This window comes from Staurois parvus, unplaced genomic scaffold (assembly GCF_062004578.1).
Source record: "Staurois parvus isolate SC_StPar_1 unplaced genomic scaffold, SC_StPar_1.0 ptg000813l, whole genome shotgun sequence".
Taxonomy (NCBI): domain Eukaryota; kingdom Metazoa; phylum Chordata; class Amphibia; order Anura; family Ranidae; genus Staurois; species Staurois parvus.
The window spans coordinates 4,079,711-4,096,001 of record NW_028318609.1 but is presented as its reverse complement, the minus strand read 5'-3'; the positions used below and the strand labels follow the sequence as shown (position 1 = coordinate 4,096,001).

The 16,291-nt window shown below is 43.7% G+C and overlaps 1 protein-coding gene across 2 annotated transcripts in view; it reads left to right on the top strand.

Annotated features, from left to right (window-relative positions):
- The first annotated feature begins 1,113 nt into the window (after window positions 1-1,113).
- GRB2 (growth factor receptor bound protein 2) overlaps window positions 1,114-16,291 on the top strand; it is a 101,011-nt gene continuing 85,833 nt past the window's right edge. For both annotated transcript variants that reach the window (XM_089654915.1, XM_089654914.1), the window contains exon 1: window positions 1,114-1,215. The gene's annotated coding sequence lies outside the window, so the exon portion shown is untranslated. The remainder of the gene's footprint in view (window positions 1,216-16,291) is intronic.

The following is a 16,291-nucleotide window of genomic DNA, read 5'->3' as shown; positions in this document are numbered from 1 at the left end:
TCTATGGCAGACAGTCTTCTGCTTGAGAGCAGAGGGCAGTGCGCATGCCTGACTGCGGCGCGTTCTCCCTGGTCTGTGTAAATGCGGCTGTCGCACAGCCCTCCCTTCTGTGGCAGACAGTCTTCTGCTTGAGAGCAGTGTGCATGCGTGACTGCGCCGCGCTGGGAGCGACAGAGGGCGGTGACGTCAGGGCCGGGCTTCCAGCGTGAAGTGTGTTTCTCTTCCCCTCCCGGCTGCCGAGCAGAGACTTCAGCTCCAGCTACCTTTTTCACCCTTCACATTAGTGCAGGTAATTTTTTTTAAAATTTATTTTCAATACATTGTGAAAACTCAGCTGTCAGTTGATCTTAATGTTATGAAATGAAAAGTATGTCGTTTGCAATTAACTTTGCATAAAATAATTTATTTGCATTTAATTGTAATGGTTCAAAGAATGTTCGGAAAAATGTTCGGCCCTCCACCATGTTCACTTCATCCAATCTGGCCCTCTTTGAAAAAAGTTTGGACACCCCTGCTGTATTGTCTCATGTTCTGTCCCCCTTGCTATTGTACAGCGCTGAGCAAACCTTTTAGTGCTATATAAATACTGTATAATAATAATAATAATAAATGTACAATATATATAAAAAGCGCTGCGTAAATTTATGGTGCTATATAAGTACCTGAAATAAAATAAATAATTTAATGCAGATAAGACTCTAAGTGAGTTTAATTATCACCTTAATCAGCCACAGAATCTGTTGAATTAATGTGTTCGGTTTTAAAGTGATGAGATGGCAACCCTACTGTGGCCATGGAGGTTACTGGAAAACCTGGATCCCCTAATTTGGAGGGGTGTCCCAATACTTTAGGCAATATAGTGTAGTTTGAATAAGGATCAGAGCTGAAGAATCAGAGCAGAAGTGCAAACTCTGCTTTGATACAGTTGTTTACATGTCTTCCTCACACCCACAATAGGGATACTTGTGTATTGAAGGGCTGGAGACAAAGGGACATCTTTCACACATAGGCCCCAATACATGAAGTGTCAGTCCTGCCCACACATAACATGGCAACACACCAGCTTCATTCCCTCGCCTCCAACGCGCTGACGCAATGCACTGCTACGCCTGCGGGATCTGACGTCGTCCAGGAAGTCTCGCGGGAGGATCTGCCCCGGGGCGGAGCGGAAGCGGCCAGAAAGAAGAGAAGGGAGAGGCGGCTCCGCGGAGAACGGTGAGGCCGGTAGCGGGATGATAGCCAAAGGGTTGGTGGTATTGGCTTGAAGGCTGGTGAAGGGGAGAGCAAGAGGAAGGGGAATTGGGTTGGTGGTGGGAGGTTGCCGTGGCGCAGGAGGAAGTGCTGACTAGGAACGGCCAGGCACGGCGGTGGAGTGTCAGCCTGGGTCTGGAGAACATCTGTTGGGTGGAGTACGAGGGAGGGACGCATGGAGGGTGTCTGATGGGGACAGATGTTCAGATTACAGGCAGAATCGGTGAGTGGTGTCATTGTGGTGATAATAATGGAGAGATGATTGAACCACACACAGCACGATGTTCTCCCTGACCACTGACACCCTCTCATCTGTGGAGGAGGACATGCATTGATCGGCTCCCAGCTGCCTGTGTAATGGAGGGGTCATCAATCAGAGACAATACACAGGGCTGACAGGGGGGGGGGGGGTGAACTGGGGCTTTGTTAGAGCAACAATAAAGGGGAACTCCACTCTTATTGAGAAAACAAGCAGTCCACTCCGGGTGATCTATGGCTGCCACCTCATCCCTTTTAATCCACACACATATTAATGACACGGGTTCTGTGGCAGACTACGGCGGTCATTAAACTCACTTAGTGCCGTATCTGCATTCTATTAGTCTCAGAACCTGTGTGTTGTAATGTGTGTTCAGATTTAAATGGATGAGGGATGAGTCCTTCCTTTTTGTTTGTATGAAAAAAACAGCAGTTTGTCTCCCCATGTCCTGTGCAGACTGATTCCTGAATAGGAGGGTCAGGATCACTGTAATCACCTGCTGCACTCCCTGTGCTCTGATGAAGAAGTTGCAGTGTTTGTATCCCTTTAGAATTGGGGTCTTTCAGCTATAATCAGAGTATAATTTAGTTCTTCTAAACATCACAATCCACCTGTACGTCAAGGTCCCCATCAGAATCCCACCTTGATTTAGAGTCCCCACTTGCGTCAGTGCGTATATTCACCGTCACAACGCGGATTAGGAAGGATCGCCCGGAGATTTCATTGCAGAAAGATCACATCACTAAGGACCAAGTGCAGTGTTTTGGAGCTGCGCATAATCCATTTGATGTCTGATGAAGGGGTCCTGTGTGGCTCCATTATATTGCACTTGGTCCTTTGTGATGTGATCTTTCTGCAGTATAACGCTTTGGATGACATTTGACGATTAATGGTGCGCTGGCAAATAAATGTGTTGATCTGTGATGATTCCAGCTGGTAGTTGCTACAGCCTCTGTTACCGCTGAGTCTATTTCCAGGAACATGTGCAATGGGAATATTGACGATGCCCCAATACATCATGTTGCCCATCACCATCCCCCCATACAGCAGGTTTCCCATCATTGTCCAAAACTCCCTTCTCTATACATCATGATGCCCGTCAGTGTCCCTGTCCTTCATACATCAGGTTGCCCGTCAGCGTCCCCCCGTAGATGAGGTTGCCCGTCAGCGTCCCCCCATAGATGAGGTTGCCCGTCAGCGTCCCCCCATAGATGAGGTTGCCCGTCAGCGTCCCCCCCTACATGAGGTTGCCCGTCAGCGTCCCCCCCTACATGAGGTTGCCCGTCAGCGTCCCCCCCCCCTACATGAGGTTGCCCGTCAGCGTCCCCCCCCCTACATGAGGTTGCCCGTCGGCGTCCCCCCCCCTACATGAGGTTGCCCGTCGGCGTCCCCCCGTGCATCAGGTTGCCCATCGGCGTCCCCCCGTGCATCAGGTTGCCCATCGGCGTCCCCCCATGCATCAGGTTACCCATCGGCATCCCCCCGTGCATCAAGTTGCCCATCGGCATCCCCCCATGCATCAAGTTGCCCATCACGTCCCCACCATACATCAGGTTTCCCATCAGCATCCCCTCATACATCCGGTTGCCCATCAGCATTTCCCCCCCCCCCCATACATCAGGTTACCCATTAGCGGCCCCCTATTTATCAGGTTGCCCATCAGCGTCCCCCCATACATCAACAGCTGAGACCATAGGCAGCCTCTGCTGACCTTAAAGTAGATTTACAGACTTTTACTAATTATTCTTACCAATGCTCCCTCCTTCCTCCTAAAACCTATACTGACTAACCAGTAGTAGAAAGATGTATATAACTATCTATTCTCAGACCAGTCCAGTCACATGATCTCCCCTGTGTCAGCCAGCACCAGCTACAGGAGAGAGCAGAGAGTGCTCCAACAATGGCTGGTAATGCTGGAGTGGTGACATTGCCTGTAGGCTTGCTATGGCCCATCAGTCACTGGTGCTTCCTCCTCTCCCCTGCAGTAGCCACTGGCAGACACAGGTGAGCAGACCAGAAAATGGGTAAGAATAGACATTTTTTTTTAATACAGATTTAGTATATGTGTTAGACGGGGTGAGTGGGCATTTTAAGACTAGTTCATAAAAGCCTGGAATTTTAATTTGACCCTCAATCAGTCACATTGAGAAGTTGCAACCAGTCCTAGCTGTGGGCCAGATGTGGTCCACAGGCTGTAGTGTGTAGACCCCCGCTGTAGAAGTAGTTAACCCTTGAGGAGTATCTCACCAAAACTAAGGTTCCTATTGCAGGGGGGGGTTCTTAAAATCTGACTTGTATCTTAGACTTCACTGTGCTGCAGAGCTATGTTTTTACCACCCCCATTTACTCTTCTTAGGATGCCTTTTCAGCGGAGGGGGTGGGTGTACATTTGCTGCAGGAGCTATGCTTTGCACTATGATGTGACAAAAATTATCCCTGCTGCCTCATTGAAAATTGAGCAAGAAAATTGTATACTGTATGGCCAGTCTAAAGTTTAATAATTGAAAGTATTAGAAAGATAAGATTTCCAATGGAAAGCTGTCATTAGAAACACCAAAGCAGCGATTGCTAAACCTCCTTTAAATGGTATTTGTCTCTCAGGCATGTCAATCTGACGACATCAATAGTTTGAGAAGCTGACTTTCCAGCTCTGCCTACTTGGTTTAGATCCTTAGCTTAGAAAGTATTTAAAGACACCCTGTTACCAACAATAATGCAGGTGAAAGCACAGAAAAATATAGTATTTTGCATTATTTTTTCATTTACTTGTATTGTGCCTTGGAACTTGCTAGAAAATTTGATTGTTCTAGGATGAGTCAATTCCATAGCACAGCCCCTCCCTCCTGCCATGTCATAGCCATCTCCTTTTCTGGGAATGTCTAATAATGGTCTGTGTTGGCCTAGCTCCTCCACCCCTCCCCTCGCCATCCCACATGAGCTTTATTGTAGTAGATGGGGAAGGAGAGAGAGGAAATACTATAGTGTGTCACTAGAGTGGGCTCTGAGCCTGTGGTGCTGATGACATCACATCCAAGATGATGACACCCAGCAACATTCTTAGAGCTTTAGGATGTCTACTCAGGTAAATGACATGTATATAGTACAGTACATTCAATGCACATATAATCTTCTATCATTTCGGGTTGATGTGGTCTGACAACAGGGTCTCTTTAAGTTTGTGGGTCAGCAGGCCAGGCCAATAGTATTTACAGCAGTGCTTGGGCAATGAGCGCTAATAAATAACTCTCTCCCTGGAGGGGCAGTTAGCATGAAACAGCAGAAGAGGTCCAGATCAATGGAATGGATGAAGGGCGGAGATGCATATAGTGCAGGTCCTCAAGTATTGCTTCCTATTCAGCAAACCAGGAAAACCATGAGCAGCACAGTAGTAACATCTCAAAATTTCACTCCAAATCTGGTGAGATTAGCTTTCCGAGATGGACTTTGAATGACTTCACACTGCAGATATACAATTTGGCCACAGAACAGGAGTGCCTAGACAGATATCGGGAAGTGCATTGCTATTTTTCAGTAGGAATGCAAGGTAGAAGGCAGATTTTTTTCAGCGTAATGTATAAACAAAAATAAATGTTTCTGTATATATTCCCTAAAAGATATGAGATGTTCACTTTTTGAGTATGTGTTCATTTTAACCACTTCCCTTCATCCTCGGATGTCCTCAGACTTGAGTGGAGAGATCTGGATAATGCCTGCAGTTACAGTCATCATCCAGATATCTTTTTTTTTTTTCAGCCGGTGATTTTCTGCAATGTAAAAGCGGCTGATTTGCTGGCGGCACCAGTTTACCATAGAGCTGGCCGTGGGCCAGATGGTGTCTGGTCGACTTTATGGTCTTGGGAGGCCGGAAGCAATGTCAGGATGTCACTCCCGGGCTCTGGCAGATATACTGCTGGGTTTTTTTTTGCTAGAAAGTCTGAGAACAGTTTTTTTTTTTTTTTTTTGTCTCATGCTTTCCAGTTTAGATTATTGATGTGGGGTCTTATAGACCCCAGATCTCTCTATAAAGAGGACCTGTCATGCCCAATTCTTATTACAAGGGATGTTTACATTCTTTGTAATAGGACTAAAAGTGATCAAAAGAAGGGAACGGTGTAAAAATAAAATAATTAAAAATTTGTTTTTAAAGCACCTCTGTCCCCTCATGCTTGCACGCAGAAGCAAACGCACATGTAGGTTGCGCCTACATATGTAAACGGAGTTCGAACCACACGTGAGGTATCGTGGCGATCGTTATAGCGAGAGCAATAATTCTAGTGCTAGACCTCCTCTGTAACTCTAAAATGGTAACCTGTAAAAATGTTTAAAGTTCACCTTTTAGAAAAAATAATAAATGCACATTTTTTTTGCAGGTTAAAAAAATGTGCATTTATTATTTTTGTCTGCTATTATTTTTGTCTGTAAACTATTGCACCATCGATCAGCGGATCGCTGGTGCCATGCAGATCTGTCAGTATATCTACTTGCTTAAACGGGATGTACGAGCAACAGATATACCGACAGGTAGAATGAATGAAGTACTGCAGCACTTCACAGCACCATGGTAGTTCATTGAGGACAACAAGCTGACAGCCGCTAAGGCTGTCAGGACTTGTAGTCTCTCATTCACAGATGACTGTAAATGAGTGCCACGGCAGTGTGGGCGGAGCCCCGCATGGCCATGGTTTAAAAAAAAAATTTGACAGCGAGGAGGGAGAAGATCCCCAGCTAGCGGGGGCCGGTCTGATCATAACATGTTGCTTTACACCCTGAATATGGATGTACCATGTTACAAAAGGTGAACTTATCCTTTAAAGCGTCATGTATGGAGAAGTATCGTAGCTTGACCCCATTCCATGAGTGTGCGAAAATTTTAAAGCGTGACATGGTTAATATTTAGTTATTTGACGTAACAACATGTTCTGTACTTTACAAAAAAAATTGGATTATACAGTATATTGGTTTTTTTTTGCATTAAAATTAAAGTGTACTTTTTCCAAATAAATTGCGTTTGAAAAATTGCTGTGCAAATACTGTGTGATATAAAAAATTGCAACGACTACCATTTTATCTTCTTTGCTAAAAATATATATATAATGTTTGGAGATTCTGAGTCATTTTCTAACAAGGATGATTTTTAAATGTAGGAGAGAAGTGTCCTGAATTGGCTTGGGCTGGAACTGGTTAATTATTGTAGTGACAGTAAGACCCCACATCTCTCCTCTGCAATGTAAAGCATTGGATAAAAAAAAAAACATTGATGTAGTGCTTTAAAAAAAAAAAAAATGCCCGGAAGCGGAAGTGACATTGCTTGGGTCCTCCAAGGGCATAGAGATGAGTGGGGGCCATCTTTCCTTCACTAATCTCTATGCCCAGCGCCGGGATCGTTCGATGGTTTCTCAGGTAAGGCTGAGAACTACCGAGCGGCGGGCGGTGAGGGGCTGTGTTTTTTCGCCACTTGTATCAGTGCTTTTTTTCATGGCGGTCAGAAGGGGTGTTTTCAGCCGAAATGTTTTGGCCACCGAAATTTCGGTGCATCCCTAAATGAAAGTAAAAGAAAATGCTAAATTTTGGGTTGTTCCCTGAACAGAACCAGTGGGGATATCTTCCAGTGGGGACACTAGTTCTGGTGACCCTGATAACGCACCATTATTCCCTTAATTTGCAGGGATTTCCTCTCACTTCCTGTTTTGGCTATGGGACAGGAATTTAAGGGAAACAGATGGCAAAAAAAAAAACCTTACAGTGGTTGTAACCCTTCTTTACTCTATTTAAAATGAAAATAAAAGTTTTGCCTTTAGTTCTATTTTATTCCCCCCATTGTATCCAAGGGGAAATTTTGGCTTTATCTTGGCACTAGACACTTTCTCATTTAGGCCTTTTTTCACACGGACGTTCCAGTTGGGTCCGTCTGCCTGTTTTTCAGGTGGATCCGATCGGAACCTCCATTCTCCTCTATGGAGCGGTGGGTGTAAACGGACATGTCTGATTACAACTGCCAACATCTGAGCCGCCACAAAGGGATGGATGGGATGTCCAATTCCCCCTCTGTCTGTCCGATCAGGTTGGATGAAAACGGACAGGTGGTCTGTTATCACCCGACCGCTTATTGAGGAGAGCAAGCAGCTCTGTGTTTGCTCTGCAGCAGCGGAGGGGACACAGAACTTTCATCTGCTTGCTCAGTGGGGATCAGCGGTGAGATCCCCTGCTGAGCAAGCAGATCCACTAAACGGGTCTGCCCATGTGAAAGGACCCTTACTTTATAATGATCATCCACCACTGATGCAAGGATGTATTTGTCCTGATGATCTAACAAAAAACTTCAGACATCACAATTCAAATAAAGCAGTGTTTGCCTGATCTACAACCTTATTTCCAGATACACTTTAGCATGCTCGGAGCTTGCTTCAAAATAGATCTGGATCACAGGAGAATGAACCTAAGTGCACTCCTGTTACCCACAAGAGAAGTGTTGACAAAAGTGCTTTGGCCATACTTCTCTTTTAACATTTGCAGCATGCAGTGTCAGCATTGGTAGCTTCTGTTTCTTGGAGGAAAGGTTTCCTTTACCAGCAGTCCAGCACGTTTCTAGCAAGGAATTTAACCAAGCAAAGTTATACTAGTGACTTCTCTTCACTTCCTCTTCTATTTGATGCCAATCTCTTGTCCTGGAAGTAATGCTGATATCCTCAGTGAGGACCCAGACAGCAGAATAAACCAGACATTCTTAGCATTCCCCACTTTACAAAAAAAAATGCTAATTGCATATTTTGCCGTTTGTGCCCCAATTGGAGTTTTTTCCTAACTTCCTGTTTTAAAGTGAACCTATACTCAGATTACGGACACTAGATTATTTACCATTTCTGAACAAGCAGTAAAAACAATTTAACATAAGCTATCATTCACCTCCTGTATCTATAAGGAAAATTCATTTTTACTATGCATGCAATGAAATTTGAGGCTGGATTCACATTGATCCATCTTTTACTTGATGCAGTTAATGAAACGCATCAAACGCACCTCGACAGTCTTTGTTGTGATCTTTGAGAATGAATAACTTCACAATAAGATGAACTAGAGAGGTCGGTGCTAGCTTGGTTTTTATTGCTTGGTAGGAGTTTTCAAATAGTTTAATAACCATTGTCTGGGCACAGGTACATTGTAAACACTTCTCTACTCTTTCTAGTACTTGTCTGTAAATGGGATATCCATAGCCTAAAATTTCTGCATGATTTATTGCTGGCAAGGCACAATATACAGAAACTTTATAAACTTACTACTTTTTCTTATTAAAAAGTCATCAGGGAGCTGCAGGCAAGTGATTGTGCCCAGGCTAAGTAGGCCAATCTAGAAAATGATGTCACTAATCTCTTCTGCAGGCAGGGGGAAACATTTCTTCAGTGCTCTCTGCCATGGTGACCACTCATGCTGCAGCATGGGGAGTAGCAAGGCACAAGCTGAAAAGGGTGTGAGAGACGTATGCCGATATCCATACACCAAGTTTAACAGGATTGTAGAAGTAAATGCTGACAGTGAATTGATATCTGAATAATAATGGCAGAGGCCTTCTGGAGGGGGGGATGAAGATGAATATTTTTGCAGGAAAAGCAGCTATCTCTGTAAAAGGTGATAACAGATGCAGCATCCAACCCTGTTGCCTGCAGCCTGTCAAAGTCTGTGGCACGCTGAAAGCTGTACCAAGTGGTACTTGTTTGGGGTCCTGTTTGTTCAGGACTTACTTCCAGAACATAGGTATTCTACAAGGGGCCCTAAATGCATACATTGCTTAGCCTGATATGCACATATTAACCACTTGTCCTCCTGAGGATTTACCCCCCCCCTTCCTGACCAGGTCATTTTTTGTGTTATGGCTCTGCGTTACTTTAATTGACAATTGCGTGGTCATGTAATGCTGCACTCAAATGAAATTTACGTCCTTTTTCCCACAAATAGAGCTTTTTTTTGGTGGTATTTGATAGCCTGCGCTTTTTTTATTTTTTGCGCTATAAACAAAAAAAGACCAACAATTTTGAGGAAAAAAACAATTACATGTCCAGTAAAAAATTAAAAAAATCTAATTTTGTCATAAATTTAGGCCAAAATGTATTCTGCTACATGTCTTTGCTTAAAAAAATCCCAATACGTGTAAATTCATTGGTGTGTGTGTATGTATATATGTGTATATATATATATATATATATATATGTATATGTGTATGTATATATATATATATATTGGAATTTTTTTTTTTACTAGTAATGGCAGTGATCAGCGACTTATTGCGGGACTGCGGTGGGCATTCTGATATGGGGGGAACTGACTTGGTGTCCCTGACATCCTCATTGACATCAATACAGTGATCAGTGCTAATAAAATGCACTGACACTGTACTAATGGCACTGGGCAGGACACGTGGGGCGTGGGTTAACTGTGTGCTGTTATCACTGTGTTGTGTATGTGCTTTACACTGTAAGCACACTGCTTTGTATGGCTCTGCTATGCAGAGCCTTGCAAAGCAGTGTGCAGGAGCTGACGGGAGAGATCTGTGGTGTTTATAAACAGGTCTCTCCCCTGTCAAGAGATACTCGGTGATTATCGGGTGCTGGCGAGAAATCATCGGCTGGGACCCGGTGAATATCAGCCAAGGCCACAAATGGCGGCGCGAGTAGGGAGCGCGTGCCCACTACCCAGAACTGCAAAATCACATATACCTTGTGCACCCATGCCACCCTGTAGCAGTATATCTGCTATAGGGCAGCATGAAAGCTGTTAAATATCACATCTGATAAGTTTGTTTAAAATATTTAATCTGGTTGGTGACAGCAAAACATGGACATACAAATTGTCTCAGCCACATTAAAGAGATTCTAAAGCTTCATTTTTTTTGTAAATCCCAAACATATTGTGCTTAACTTGCTCTGTACAGGGTTTTGCACAGAGCAGTCCCAGTCCTGCCGGTGCTCCTGCCTCCTCCCGTGCGGGCTTTGTCCTCAGGTGCGCTGCCTGCGTCCATAGACGCTGACAGTGTGGCTCAGCCCTTGCCCCCCCCCCCCCCCAAACCCCGCTCCCTCGTCACAGGATTTGATTGAAAGCAGCAGGAGCCAGTGGCCTGTCCTGAGAGGAGAGAAAGGCAAAGCTCCTGGGCTGGGTGGGATCCTAATAACAGAATGCATTAAGGTAAAAACCCTTAAGCCTTTAGAACTGCTTTAAGAATGTGAATGAGTGAAAGGTTTGAGTGATATAATATAGGACCTGATCCTTCAGCAATAGACTATCATTAATGACCACCCTTTGAAAATACTAGTTGCTTGTCTGTGAATACTGATCCAGCGGCTTCTGTACTTTGTTTCCTTGCCCTGATATACGTTCATATTAGGAGTTCTGACTTTAGGCTAGGTTCACACCTATGCAGGTTGTGACTGAGCCATTTGTGCATTGTGTTTTGCGTTGTTTTTTTTTTTTTCATATTTTTTCTTGTTGCTAGGCAGATTTAAAACGCAATACTTTACAGCTTAGTCCTTAGATGTGACGGCTGCATTACTGTATTTGGGGGGGGGAAATGTCTGTGCGTCTTATGGAGCGACCGGCCCAGAATTCCCGCTGCCACCGTGTTAGAATACCGGGCCGGCCGCTCGGCTCTTCTGTGTTCCTTGGTCCAGCACTGTGCTCACCGTCTTCTCTCCCCGGTGCCGGCGTCTTTAGTGTGGACATCCGGCTGTGAAGCCACAAGCTGTCACAGCATGCGCGAGAAGTGCTGCACTTTGTGAATGGTCCGGCAGTCTTCTGGTACTTGTCACGTGGCCCAGAAGACGGAGAGGGAGGACAACTCTGCGGAGTACCTGCAGTCTCTGGTTCAGAATATTTTTTTTCTTGTTTTCCTCTTCTAAAACCTAGCTGCGTTTTATGGTCAGGTGCGTCTTATGGAGCGAAAATTACGGTAGTTTTTTAGTCTAGGTACTATCTTTAGCAAGTATAGAAAATACCACTTGACCAGAAACGTTATCTACACCCTGTTCCAAATTATTATGCAAATGATATTTTTCTCATTTACCTAAATAATTGATGTAAATAACAGTCAGCATAATTCTCATGTTATCAACTATTAAGAGTACAATTCACATTTTATTGAACAAACCTCCTAATAACAGTATTTTTTTTTTACATAAAACACTTCCAATGCACTGTTCCAAATTATTCCGCACAGTAAGTTTCAAAACACTTTATAGGTTGTAAAGAACTAAAAATTGTCATTTGTTGTGTTTGCAGCATATTTACTGAAATCAAAAGCTATTTCAGTCAAACTTTTAACAACATTTTAACTTTTTAAACATTTTAACAGGTCACGTTACATTTTAACATAGGACCCCTTATTTGATAGCAGCTTCACAAGTCTTGCATCCATTGAACTTGTGAGTTTTTGGACAGTTTCTGCTTGAATTTGTTTGCCAGATGTCAGAATAGCCTCCCAGAGCTGCTGTTTGAATGTAAACTGCCTCCCACCCTCATAGATCTTTTGCTTGATGATGATCCAAAGGTTCTCAATAGGATTGAGGTCAGGGGAGGATGGAGGCCACTCCATGACTTTCTCTCCTTTTATCCCCATAGCAGCCATTGATGCAGAGGTATTCTTTGCAGCATGAGATGGAGCATTGTCATGCATGAAGATGATTTTATTACGGAAAGCATAGTTCTTTCTTCTGTACCAGGGAAGAAAGTGGTCAGTCATAAACTCCACATACTTTGCAGAGGTCATCTTTACATCTTCGGGGACCCTAAAGGCACTGACCAGCTCTGTTCCCATGATTCCGGCCCAAAGTATGACTCCACCACCGCCTTGCTGATGTCGCAGCCTTGTTAGAACAGGGTGGCCGTCCACCAACCATCCACTACTCTATCCATCTGGACCATCCAGGGTTGCACGGCACTCATCAGTGAACAGGACTGTTTGAAAATTAGTCTTCATGTATTTTTCTGCCCAATGCAGCCATTTCTGCTTGTGAGCATTGGTTAGTGGTGGCCAAATAGAAGGTTTATGCACAGTTGCAAGACTCTGGAGGACTCTACACCTTGATGTCCGTGGGACTCCAGAGGCACCAGCAGCTACAAATATCTGTTTGCTGCTATGTAATGGTATTATAGCAGCTGCTTTCTTGATCCGATGCATGGATCTGGCAGAAATCTTCCTCAATGTGCCTTATCTGCACGAACCCGTCTGTGCTCTGCATCAGCCACAAATCTCTTAATAGTGCGATGATCACGCTTAAGTTTTCGTGAAATATCTAATGTTTTCATACCTCGTCCAAGGAATTGAACTATTTCACTCTTTTCGGCAGCAGAGAGATCCTTTTTCTTCCGCATATTGCTTGAAAATGGTGCTCTGCTTAATAATGTGGAACACCCTCCTTTAGTAGTTTTCCTTAAATTGGGCTCCCCTGTCAATCTAATTATCACAGATGTCCGAGATTGTTTTCAGTTATCAAAAGAGCCCTGGCACACAATGCCATCCATGAGTTAAACTGAAAAACAAAATATTTAATCTTTGTGACACTTAAATAGAATTTGCATAATAATTTGGAACACGGTGTATTTTATGTAAGCTACTAATCCCTTTAGCTACAATGTTGTAAAAATGAACATAGGCAGACATATTCGTTTTCAAACCTGGGTAGCAGTCATGGCTCTCTCAATAGAAAGTGCAGATCTAAACATAGCCATCCAGGGACAAGGAAATGTGTGTTTCACAAGGTTACCATGTGAAAAAAAAAAAGGAACAAAACCAGAAAGGAAAACCTATTCTAGCAGCACATATAGAGACTGGTAAGCTGCAATGTATTACACTTTTGGAGTTTAGATATGCTTTAAAAGGAAAAATAGGTCCTTTGATTTTGAAGGGTTTATTATCTTCTCAAATGTTCTCCATTGTGAGTGCTAAGATATGTAGTCTATGCTGCTGTATAGTTTTTAAAGGTGTATGTATCTAGTGAAATATATTTCGGGAGCCAAATTGTTGGAAGACATATACCCTGTTTCCCCTAAAATAAGACCTACCCCGAAAATAAGACCTAGTTGTGATCAGGGTTTTTTTCAGCCGGAACACGACGGAACGCCATTCCACCACCTCCGGCGCTGGCCCTGCGCACCCCCTGGCCGCAGCTCAGCTCTGCACCCCCTGGCCGCAGCTCAGCTCTGCACCCCCTGGCCGCAGCTCAGCTCTGCACCCCCTGGCCGCAGCTCAGCTCTGCACCCCCTGGCCGCAGCTCAGCTCTGCACCCCCTGGCCGCAGCTCAGCTCTGCACCCCCTGGCCGCAGCTCAGCTCTGCACCCCCTGGCCGCAGCTCAGCTCTGCACCCCCTGGCCGCAGCTCAGCTCTGCACCCCCTGGCCGCAGCTCAGCTCTGCACCCCCTGGCCGCAGCTCAGCTCTGCACCCCCTGGCCGCAGCTCAGCTCTGCACCCCCTGGCCGCAGCTCACCTCTGCATTCCCTGTCTGCAACTCACCCCTGCACCCTGTCTGAAACTCACCTGTCAAGTCACCCCTGAACCCCAGCCTAAAAAAATATAAGACCGTTTCTTATTTTCGGGGAAACACGGGTAACTGTCAATCCATGTAGATGGTACAGAATAATTCTCAGCTGTCAATTAGATGTGGTCTACCATGGTGGTATTTCACAGATACTGGTACAGAATAATTCTCAGCTGTCAGTTAGATATGGTCTACCATGGTGGTATTTCACAGATACTGGAGATTCTGAAGCAGGTCTTCTACAGCTCTAACAGAAACATCATAATGCTCTTAATAACTTCCATGCACTGCAGCCAAGTGGTTAGGATGGTTTGTATTTTTTGATGTGGAGACACATATCCTGAGTTGCAGTAATGATGTGAGAGTAACCGGTAACTAAATAGTAGCAATCAATAACATCACATAATAGTAGATGTACGAGTAACCATATATTATAGAGGAATTTGAAGGCTATTCCTACTTACAGGCATTACCTAGTTGTCTAATATATGAATTCATTTTACGGTGACATATGTCGTACATTTTTTTTTTTTCTATTCATGATGGTTGCAGATATAAATTGTCCAACGTCTGTCCCTGCTCATTTAGCTGGCTGGGTGCCTGATCTCATAGTGTGTAATCTAAAACTGATTGCATTGCTTGAGTAATAATTGATGAAGATGACTTTTGTACATGTGGCTTGCTACATTTTATTGAACTTGTATATTAAAAGGAAGTTTCTGTGTATTACCTCCAGCCACCAACATTTCCATTTCTTTTTTTTTTTTTTTTTTCTTCTATAAATTTTTATTGAATTTTCAAATAACATAAAGAATGGGCACACTAGTATTGGCCTCCAGCAACTTTTACTGTAACTTTATTGCTGTCACAGCTTCCAGTGCATGGGGAAGTGTTTGGATGGCTGAATCGCTTCCATTAGATAGCTGATAGTCGGCTCAAGAAATGTAAACAGACTCTTGGCTGCTGTAGCAGTCAGGCGCCTGTTTAAAGCCTGGTGTTGCCACCAATATAAACCATGTACTTTCAAAATGTTTAACATAAAAATTCAAGTTAAAGTTGGCAAAAATTGCATTTTTGTGCCTTCCCCTGTGTATATTCAGTATCTATTGCAGGTTTAGTCTCGGGGAGATGAAATAGAAACAGTTAATTCAAAGACCTGTAGACATTTTCCCCCAATTCCAGTAATGACTGATCAATGGAAGCCACCCATTGGGTCGTCCATTTCACTGACATCCTCGCTTTCAATGCAGGACCAGCAGTCACCTTTAGTACAGCATTGTACACGATTGGTTGATTGCCTGCCCACATTCCAAAGCAGGAGCAAAGAGATTTGGAGGCTGCCTGGGACAGAGGAACAATTTGTTTATTCCCCTAGACCAGCGGTTCTCAAACTTGACATCAGACTGAGACCTGGTACATTTTTCTAAAACCTTGCATGCTCCAACAGTCTGTCCCAACCAAGCTTCACCCAAAAGGGCTTAACCATCGAGAACCTCTGAAAAGCACATTGGGGGTGAAATGTGTCGGTGGGGCATGGCCTACATGTGGAGGCTGTCCTAAGGAGCCATCTGGGCTGAAGAAATACCTATTGGATATCAGTGTGCAGCTCAGGACAAGCTCTTTTGGTACTGGAACATAAGCACCAGAGCTTCAATCGATGCTGATTTTTTTGAAGCTTCTAGTATGCAGGTTGCTTTGCATCCATTTTCAGTCTGTGCATTCCGCTTGAACACTGTATTGGCTTTCAAATTCAAATCAAAACATGATTAGGCAGCAAATGCCAATTGAAAATTGCTGAACGGATTTTTGTGTTAGATCTTAAGTACTCAAATTACTAGTAGATGTAAGTGGACATGTTTTTTTTTTTTTTCTTTTTGCTTTCTAGTGCTGGCATAATTTATTACAAGTGCAGTTTAGTCTTATATATTAAATTGCCCTAAGTGGTGCTGCATATGGAAATATAAATCAATTTTGCTATCATCACTAACATTAGAGTCCTAAAGATACAGGGAACTGATATATTAAGGATGGGGTCTAATGTTCAAAGGGTAATGTAGAATTAGGGTCAAAGGAAAAAGATTTAATTTATGATGCAGGCGGTTAGTAGTAATAACAGACCATTTATTGATATCAGAGCCCCAAGTGACATTGTTTTTTTTTTTTTTTATGATCCCGCCAGTTGACCTGATGATTTTTAACATCCTTCAGCAGGGTTGCAATAGTCGTTTTCCTGCAGTGGCATCACAGCAACACTATTACCTTT